The 10,703-nt window shown below is 44.5% G+C and overlaps 1 long non-coding RNA gene across 1 annotated transcript; it reads left to right on the forward strand.

Annotated features, from left to right (window-relative positions):
• Window positions 1-7,058: 7,058 nt before the first annotated feature.
• LOC116674149 (uncharacterized) lies at window positions 7,059-10,402 on the forward strand. The gene is made up of 3 exons (XR_004327991.1): window positions 7,059-7,073; window positions 8,630-8,631; window positions 10,294-10,402. It is a non-coding gene; the product is annotated as an uncharacterized LOC116674149 (long non-coding RNA).
• Window positions 10,403-10,703: the final 301 nt, after the last annotated feature.

Raw genomic sequence — 10,703 nt, forward strand, 5'->3', positions numbered from 1 at the left:
TCGCAGCAGTAGAAACTTAGACACCCTGACTAAAATGATGCATACTACACTTCCCAGAATGCAACTCGATAATGTCCCTCTTTAGCAAATGCCCAAAACGTTTTATTAGAAATATGACGAATAAGATGATACCATTTGAACTCCTTTTGATTGCTTTAAGGCTTTGAGTTATCGCATGGGGATGAGTTAGATCCTGAGGGCTAACCAAAGAAAATACCAGAACATTGGTTGACCATGTAAAATATAAAATATATGATTTTTTTAAGTCATTTGAAATTCTACTAACTGTTGGAATTATTTGTTTGGATCAATTGCAGTGTACCTTTTAATCAAGTACTGTGCTTAAATAACATGTTCAGGTATTGTACTTAAGTATTCCCATTTTCTGCTGCTTTACGCGTTTCCCACTATATTTATCTGACAGGATTTTACATCATATGGCTCAAAAAGGGTCAAACTAGAGTTTGAATGCAGGATTCTCGCTGGCAATAGAGTATACATTAATTGCCATCTGAATACTTATTCCGCTAATGAATTTTCAGTAATTATTTTGATCAACAGCTCAATATTGATACACAAAGACCTTTTGACTTGTCATTTGATGCCCGTTAGGGCAGATTCTTTTACATTTACAATTCTTTACACAGAAAGATCAAATGTATTTGTTTCTATTAACACACACTGGGCTGCCTTCACGTGCTGAGGCATGTTCTGATGAGGACGAGCGTCCCATCGCCACCAGGGGGCGCGCGCGCTGTGTAGGAATGTGCAGCCAGGGCAGCTGCAGACAGATCCCTGAAATGAGGAGAAATAAGGTGCCATGGAAGTCAACTAGAGACATTTTCACATCATGTGCAGTTTAACTCATAGTACATTTGAAGTAAAACAGCTCTAAAGATGGTAATCTGAAGTGTAAGGCTGCCATGTATGATATAAAACAGTGAAACCATTAAAGGTGGACTGGGTCATTTTTGGCCACTGCAGAGCAAAGAAACGCAATTTTATTCCATTTCTTACCTATGGGAGATAATATGAGGCTCTTTTCTTTAGTGTATGGTTACAGCATGAGGATGGAGGGTTCGTTTCTCTCCAGCAGGGGGACACGGAGGATGGGAACTGGTGATGTCAGATGTCATTAGCATATTTCTGACTATATCTAACGCTTGCGCAAAGACGCGCCACTACTGCTGCAACGCACTGACCAGAGACCATCCAGCCATCAGCCAACACTTCGGTAAGCTCCATTCAACGCATCATCGCTATTGTTTGAGCTTTTTTTCTTTGATTGCCTGCAGCTAGAAGGGATCCGGATTCATGTGGTGAATGGGATCCAGGTGCTGGGGAAACGATAATGCGCCAATTGGCTGAACCAGGGACAGAATAGAAGACAATGCGAGTTTTAAGCGAAAGCAGCTTGTTGTTTTTGGGCGTTGATTAGCTAATAAGAGTGAAATGTGACAGCAGGGCAGGCACGTGTTGGCATGTCTTTGTCTCACGCACGCACACATTTCCTTTGTTGCAGTTTGTGGTCGCGCAATATGGTTCCAGATTATTAACCCGATGTGATGTTACGCGTTTTATTTGACCATAAACGCGTCCGGTGGGTATTTTTTTTGAGGCTATATTGGAAGCTGATGAGTTAAACTTTGGATTTCCAGACTAACGTGACTGTGCAAAAAAAAAACGCCAATCTGGGCGGTGGTTCCATCAGATTGCACCCAAAGGAGCGATTTACGTGACAAGTGGATTGCGGATGGTGCACAGTTTCCATGTGAAAAGCCCCGAGTAGACACTCATAAATCAATATTTTACCTTCTAGATTAGGTCAGTTTTATTAAATATATATATATATTTTAAATTTATTTAAGATATTTGCACATGAGCATGCGGTCTCTTGTTTTTTTTTTTTTTTTGTCTCCTCTCCGTCAGCCCAGCATTAGAACTCCTGTTATGTAAATGTCGGCTTCGGACTGGCTGCATTGTCTAGGGCAGCCTGTCTGTCCTCTGTGTGTCCGTTGGATAACGGGGACGGATGGCAGGCAAATCACGCTGGGTAGACCCGCAGGGAACAAGGGAGGCGGACGCACATTAGAAGAGAAAGTATCTGCGGTTACGCATGTAGTTTAACTACACAAATGGGTTTTTTTTTTGGGGGGGGGGGGGGGGGCAGTGAGAGTTTAGGCAACGCCCTAAGACTGATCAAGAGTCAGATCAAACCACGTTCTCTTGATTTTTGCTTGTACATTGTACAACCTCATCAACATACATCATATAAATATATGTTGAAGTAACCGGTTGGCCTGGCTGACCTGCAGTTTCAGCATTGGTACCGGTCCGTGCTCTCTGTTAAAGGGCTTTTTTTTTTTTTCTTTCCCCCCCCCCCCCCCCCCCCCCCCCCCCCGACCTTATAGACTACCTGCAAACATGTGACAGCCTGACATCTCAGGTGACCAACTTCGACAAGACCAAGCTGAAGAAGACGGAGACGCAGGAGAAGAATCCCCTGCCTACAAAAGAAAGTAAGGCTCAAATGGTTAAAGGGGGATTGCATCACTTTTTAGATTCAATTCTCTTGACTTGGTGTTTGCTGACATAAGCGTTGAATATGGAGCTGGGTGCAGTATGGTCTTTAATATTAAGAATCTCACGTCTCCTTCCCTTCCACAGCCATCGAACAGGAGAAGGCGGAGACGTCGTGAAGACCCTTCGTCCCGTCATGCACTGTACACACTCCCCATCCCCTCCCCCCCCACTCCACTGCCCCCCCACCCCTCTTCCCGCATTGCCTTGTTTTCAGTCACTTCTTCTTAGCTGTATAACTTTGTAACCGAAATTTATGAAACGACGACGATAACCAAGCTGCGCAGCTTGTGGAGGGATGATGCTTTCGTCAGGACGGTCGGCCCCGTCCCTTCAAACGCCACCTTGACCAGTCCTCATCTTTCTGATGAGGATTTGGAAGAAGAGGGGGAGGGGGGAACAACAGGTGCACATCTCTTAAACACCACCTCGGCATGCAGCGGAAAGGCCCAAGGGACGGGGCGTGGCCTGCATCCCAGCAAGCCAATCACTGTCTCTCACACGTCACCTAACTTCCTGTGTGGCTTCATATTGCGCCCAAGCTAAGGCGTCAAGCTTTTTTTTTTTTTTCTTTCTAATTTTCGGGAAATGCACAACTTTGTTTGTACGCTGGCCAAAATGTAAATGCCCCAAAAGTTGAAACTGTTTGTCACAATGCTTTTTTTTTTTTTCTTTTTTTTTCTTTTATATGTGCACAAGGATTAAAAAAAAATGTAATGGATTCCATCTAGATCTGGGAGAAGCCCAAATGGACCTTATTTATGGTAAAAATGTAACACCCTTTTGTCAGTGATTGGGGATAGCTTTTGTGTTGCAACCTGTCTCAAACGAGGAAAAAAAAAAATATACCGGCGATTGATTCCATTTGTTTGCAACAGTAGGAGTTCCAGTAGTCGTGCAACGCTGCCACAAATCATTACCAGAAATGGGAAACCGTGAAATGTTGTAATAAAAAAGAATTTGTTACTAAAGATATTGGAGGCTGAGTGCTTTTTACACACAATCAATCCTCACTTTTTTTGTTGTTTAAAACACATTGCTGTATATCTCACCCCAGTCGTCCTACTCTCTTTAGCTCACAGTACAGTTTTAGTTTTGCAAACCTGATATAGTAGCTTCCAGTTCTGCTGCTCATCTTGGTCTAACACACCTTTCACACTGACGCTGCAGATGCTTAACAACCCTTCGGCATTGCTGTAGGGCTGAGGCTGTGCACTATTAAAAGGCCTCAGTGGCTCAAGCCCTGCAGAGATTTACCAGCACGGGAGATTCGCTTTGAGTGTGAAGGTAGAGAGGAGGCACTAAAATGAAAGCAACTTGTGTTTTTTTTCCTTCAGCGGTTGTGGTCTGCACACCGCTTGTCTTAAAGTGACTATTGCAGAGAAACACTTCCTACAATCCAGGAAGTAGACTCCTCCTGTGAACCTTTAACCCCAGAATTGGTAAAGAGAATTTACTAGCTATATTTTTTATAAACTTATCAAAAGCATTAAGGGGAATAAAGGTGACTCATTAACATTGCGCATGCATCTGTTATCTGGTGGGATTCATTGGTGAGTGGCTTATGGGACAGCGTGCCTTAAACGCCAGTACAGCATTAGCAGGATAGGATTTACTCAACCCTTTGTCCTAAATTAGCCACCACCTACAAAGCCTTAATGTCATTAGCATGACATATCCTGCAAATGGCATGCATTGATACCAATATGTAATGGTAAACCTACTTTCTTGTTCCCCCCCAGGTTTAGTCTGCATGATTGTAGCATTTTGAATACTGAACCTGTCAGCAGGGATCGTGATCACGTGGGGCATGAATTGACATTTTTGAGCACGTCAGGTGCATCTTCGTTGCAGTGTTTAACTCTTGTAGGTGTGTTTCCTAATCATCATCGAGGTTCCTCAGCTATGTCGTCCAAGGCCAATGTTAAGATCCATCTCAGGCCTCGTTATAGTCTGCTTGTAAGTGGATTGGTGTTAAATCAGTTGCTCTTAATAAGGCGTTAATCTGCGTCGATGAGGAGGAGGGGGGGAGATGTGGAGGTTAGTGGGCTAGTGCATGGAGCCGAGGCCAGAGCCTTCGCAGGTCCTCCCTCAGATGGGATTAACACGTCCCTCGGCGTCCCTCTGCATGCTGCATGGCTCCACGCAGGCCTGCATGGCAGCTTCCAGAGAATAAGGGACAGAGGATTTAAGGTGGAGCGGCAGATTGGGTGGAGTCACCGTGCACTGCCTGGTAACCCGTGGCAACAGCTGCTGCTGAGTCACTTTCTGGGGTGGGGCGGTTGGATGCTTGTTATCCACATGGAGGCTGTTTCTCCTCTGGGAAAGCACTCATCATTAAACCTTTCCTGCTGGCATTTGTTGAATAGTTGAGAGAATATGAACGCAGCCCATTCGGCTCTGTTGTCTCTCTTTAGACATATTTGACCAGCTGTCTCCTGCAGCCTGTTGTCTTTGCAACTGTCCTGATTAACCAAAGGGATTAATTGATTAATGTGTAGAGAATGCACGTGTCCCAGTGAAAGCTCCATTAGCCGGCAGAATGGGCTCACATCAAATAAACGAACAGCCACATAACAGCGAAGTTCATTGGCCAAGTGTGCTCCTGTTATCCGAGCTAAATATTATCTGCAGGTTGCTTTTCCTCAGAGCCGGCCCACTGAGTCAATTATCTTCCTATCCCTTGCTGGCAGAGACAAACACCGGGTCTGCTGTCGATTTCCATGGCAACTACACACCCAGGAGCTACATTTGGCATTGCTAGTGAAGAGGGATGTGTCACATGTTAACACCTGAACATTAGCTCTAAAACGCCGCAGTGGCTTTGGCTGCAGAGATACAAACAGAGAGTAGGGACTGAACAGCAAAACCATGTTTAACCCTCCTGTTGTCCTCCTGTTGTCCTCCTGTTGTCCTCCTGTTGTCCTTTCAAAATGTCCATATCTGAAATATGGGTGTCTTTTTAACCAAATTACCACAAAAAATGATAAGATTCCATTTAACGCTCTTTGCAAATTGAGAATTTTCATTCCTGACAAAACTCATCTGTATGTTCGTCTGATCTTAACTTTTAGTCAAAATAATTCATAATTTCTGCTTTTTTAACTCAAATATTAGGTATAATTCTATGCAAATGAGGCTTAGTGGCCATGAATTCCAAAACGTACTGTAAAACTAGTGGTAGTAAGGTCTGAAAAAGTCTGAAAAGTCACGAAAATGTCAAGTTTTTGTCCGTTTTTGACTCGGGAAGACAACATAAGAGTTAAAGAAGCATCTTTGTGTCATTATTGTGGTTTCCTGTCCGAACCAGAGTGGTGTCATTGTTGAGCTCCGGCTAGCTCAGCTGTCAGCAGACGACATAAAATCAGCTGCACCCTGCAAACATGCAACATTTGTTCCTTCTCTGCAGCCGTGTCAAAGGTTATCGAGTACAATCACATGGCAACGACAAGCATGCATGGCACGAGCAGCCTTGTGTTAGGGGTCCGAGGGCCGAGTGTATTTTAAGCCCATAGGATGTGACTTCAGAGTGTAATTAAATACAGCTATCAAAGCGCTCGGGGACCCCCACGTCGGCTTAACCCTAAACCAAGCAAAGGACTGAGTTCTAGGGGGATTTTCTGATCAAGCTCATAACACAATAGCATACCATGATGTATTCATACATACAAGGCAATGCTGTTTTCTTAAATGGTAGTAGGTGTCAGTCCTATGAAAACCATCTGTCTCCAGGTCAGACCTGTCTTTAGTTGGGCGATAATGCATTTTGTTCCTCAATATATTGTTTTCCCCCCCCTACATGGTTTTCTATACCCATAAAGGAACACCTAATTCTCTAGTTTATCTAGAAAATTCATTAGTATTTCTGAATTCATGTATTTCACTGGACAGCGTCAATGATCTACATTAACTTAAAATATTAATATTATCTATTAGTCTCGGAGGACGGTTTCCTGTTTTCTTTATACTTGTCTAATGTAGACCTGTCAGTTATGATTAAGGGCAAAGTATCAGTGATATTAGAAAACAGAACAGAGGAGTAGTCAACAAAGTTCACTGGTTCAATTCATTGGAACGTTGTTCATGTTCTCACTACTTTTTAAATACTGGATCGGTTAATGTTGATGGCACATGCTAAGTAGACACATTGATATGTTTTTTTTTTATGCAACTGAGACCTCAACATTTTTCATCATTCACGTCCTCTTTGCACAATGTGTTTACAGATAAGTGCTGTTCTGCATCCGGAGTTAGCCGGGAAGCAGGAACTAACTTTTAATAGCACTTTTCTGAAACAAAGACACAGTCCTGTGAAATAGAGGAGAGCAAAACACACACACACACACGAGCCAACGCTTTGTGTAAGACAGAGCAGACGTGCACTGTTAGCTACAGGAAGCACAGAAACCGCTCAAAACCACCTACATGTCAGGGCTGGCTCTCTTGTTGCATAAATGATCATTACGGCACAACAGGAGGATTGGTTAAAGTCGGTTAAACAGTTGTACGACCGCTAATTGCACCATCAAACCGGTGCATAAAAAGTACAGCTGGCTTGTTAAGAATCAGTGGGGCAGAGCGTGGGGGGTGTGGTCCTACATTACAGCGGCAGGCTGAGCTGGCTGCCTATAGCTTGTGTTGATTATCCCAGACGTGGTCTATTAGTCTGGCCCCAGATGAGCCCCGATCAATGCTCTCTAAATGGTGTTTCACATTGCTTATAAATGCATCAGTCAAAGCATTGCACAGAATCGATCCATGTGTACAGCAGAGCATGAGCACATCACTGTGTGTCCAATCGACTCATTGTGACTTGATGAGGTGGGCCTGAAAGCATCCGCCCTGAGTTGGGCGAGAGTGTGAACAAAGGAGACTTGAGTGGGACTTCTGCAGCTCGCAGCTGCGCATGCATGACCACACATGATCCCATGAACAGATGCATGTGCGAGTCGGCCTTCACGCGTGTGTGAGTCACCCCGGTGCGTCCATGAGGGGCGAACACAGAGAAGCTCTCAGCGGCTGCTGTCCCGTGGGTTTACACAGAGCGACAGCCTTGACATTTTCTACTGAGTGGAGACGAGGCGCTCCCTCCCTCGCCTCAGGCACTCTCTCTGCATCTCCTCTTCCTCCTCCTCACAGGCGATATCGCTGCTGCAGATAAGGGCCTAGCACAAAATCCTGGGCCCTGTAGGAAGACATGTTCTATGGGCCCCTCCCCGCATCCACTGCTATTCATTCTAGCATCTTTTTGGGCCCTCCTCACATGAGGGCCCTGGGTACTCAGTCCCCTTTCCCCCCCTAGTCGGACGTCCCTGGCTGCAGACACCTGGCACTAATGGTTTCTCTTTTACAAAATAAGAGTTCCATTGATGGCAACAAATGTGGTGCTTTCCATGTTGTAGTTTGATTTTTTTAATAAACTGGGAGATTTGCAGTCCATTTAGAAATACATTTTAAAATTGCAAGTAATGCATATAAAATCCAAACGACTCATTTCCTGAACCGTAAAACATCATTTTTTATCTGTACTTTGCTGTGCAATCACAAAAAAAATGCAAACTTCCTTTTTCACATCTCTCAAAATATAAGCTTGAGACACACACGGCTTTGGACGGACTAAAAGGACCAGACATTTATTTTTTGGTGAGTTTAAAAAAGAAGCTCAGCAAAAGTAAATCAAGTTTTTCTGCTTCATGAAATTTGAACCTGAGAAGAGTGTGCGGCGCCCAAAAAGTCTCCAAGGCCCAGTAGCTCGCTGGGAGAATGCTGATCATGAGCCTTAATTACCCTGGTAGTCCCAGTAGGGAGCTGCTTAATTACTGCCCCCCTGCTAATAACAGGCTTAGTCGTATCATGTCCTTATCTGAGTGTTCTTCATCACCATCAGGGCAAAGGTTGGAAAACCACCTTCCACAATTAATCCACCAATCCGTCAATTTTATTTCAAAATGTGTCACATGAAATCATATAACCAGTGATATGTAATCCCATCAGCTCCTTCAACTGTGTGTATGAATGTGTATGTGGTGTGTTGCCATACCTGGATAAGTGGTGAAAAACTGATGGATGGATGGATGGATGGATGGATGGATTTCAACACATGCTTCAACCTATGAACCTCAGCTTGCAGTATCTATAGATCCAACTGATTCATTATTATGTTCTTCTCTATGATGTTCTTGACACTCCAGCCCTGCACATGCAGGTGAAATACCCAAGGACGCCTTTAAAAACCCACAGTGTTGGTGTTCCCACACAAACGTTGATTGATGGTTCTGTTTTGGACATTGTCCTGACTTGTAGGCGATTGCAAGTGCATGATAAAGTTACTCTTTAATCATGCTGTAATTTAGAGAAGTCGCTGGCTGTTTGCCTCATGCTGATGCTTGCAAAATAAAACCAGGAATGAATGGTGTCTCTCAGTGGACGTTCGCGGCTGTATCATAATGCAGAGTTGCACTGTGTCACAACTTCTCTGTTTTTCTCTTCACATGGCCTTAAGGATGTGAAGCGCATGTCATATGTGCTTGTTGCCCATCTATCTGCTCATTGTCTTTGTTTTGAGCGCCCTGCGGTTAATGACATGCTCAGATAGCATTCGAGACCGCCTAGCATGCTGCTCCATTTTCTCTCTTCAGGGCTTCAGCGAAGCATCCTCATGGTGTAACATCATATGGCTTATGTGACATGAGTCTTGCTCAAACAATGTTGCTCTAAGGCTTTATTGTGCAACACGTCGCTGGGGTCTGAAATGTGCACAATCACCGTTAGCTTTGGCGAGTTATGTGGTGCGAGTTGCACATGCACACACTCAGAGAGTTGCATTTCTGTAAATATTGCTTTTATCTCACACGCCGTTTAGTCGACACCCCACCCATGATCCACTTAAACTCACGTCTCATAGTTGTTTGACACAGTGTTTATTTTCTATTTCCCGTTGGCGAGATAGCGCCCGCCGGCATGGCAGTGAGTCACAGTGGGCCGATGTCTGCTCCAAGCTGTGTCAACAACAGCAAAGCAGCACACTTGCACACACAGGGCAAGGTAAGACTACAAGGAAGGATGGACATGGACTCCTGGAACCCATTAGAGAAAATATAAAGATGGGGAAACAATTGCAAAACATATGTGACACACTAAGCTAATGATAAGTGATATAGTGAAAATATTGTGAAAACAACATTGGCTGTGCTAATCTGTGGTATACAAGATAACATCTACCACTTAAATCCTTGTTTAAGTGGGAGATATTATCTTAAATGGCATTTGTTTAATCATATAAAAAAATGGCAAGAGCCATGCTAGCTGTTTCTCCTTTTCAAATCTTTATGTAAGGCTAAGCTAACTGTCTCCGGGGTCAACCCGATGGTCCCCCAGCCCAATGGTCCCACAGCCCCATGGTCCCACAGACCTATGGTCCCACAGCCTAATAGTCCCACAGCCTAATCGTCCCACAGCCCTATGGTCCTACAACCCTATGGTCCCACAGCCTAATAGTCCCCCAGCTCAATGGTCCTCCAGTCCGATGGTCCCCCAGCCCGATGGTCCCACAGCCCTATGGTCCCACAGCCTAATAGTCCCCCAGCTCAATGGTCCTCCAGTCCGATGGTCCCCCAGCCCGATGGTCCCACAGCCCTATGGTCCCACAGACCAATGCTCCCACAGCCCAATGGTCCTACAGCCTAATGGTCCCACAGCCCTATGGTCCCACAGCCCAATGGTCCCAGATTTCTAGGACATTTTCAAAATTAGGTCTTGTGTTCCTACATTTCCCTTGCATTTAAGCCCTATCCTCCAACAAGATTTTTTGGGGCTAGGGTTAGGAGGGACAGATATTACAGTTATTTGGGTTCAAAGATGGACTGAAATGTGGCCTATGTGAGCTGAATGCCCAATGAACCCTTAACCATGTACAGTATGTCGGGAAAAAGAAAGGCAACCCTGTGGTGTGCTGTGCTGAGAATAATTATACAACATAAAGCATCCCACACACATACATACACCTGCATTCTGGTCCCATACGCTCATGAATGCCAAGAGATTTTAAAACACCAGAGAGCAGATTTTCCCCTTGTTAGCGGAATGTTTCGTCTCATCCTGAGATTCATTAACAATCTGAGAAC

Source organism: Etheostoma spectabile, chromosome 24 (assembly GCF_008692095.1).
Source record: "Etheostoma spectabile isolate EspeVRDwgs_2016 chromosome 24, UIUC_Espe_1.0, whole genome shotgun sequence".
Taxonomy (NCBI): Eukaryota; Metazoa; Chordata; class Actinopteri; order Perciformes; family Percidae; genus Etheostoma; species Etheostoma spectabile.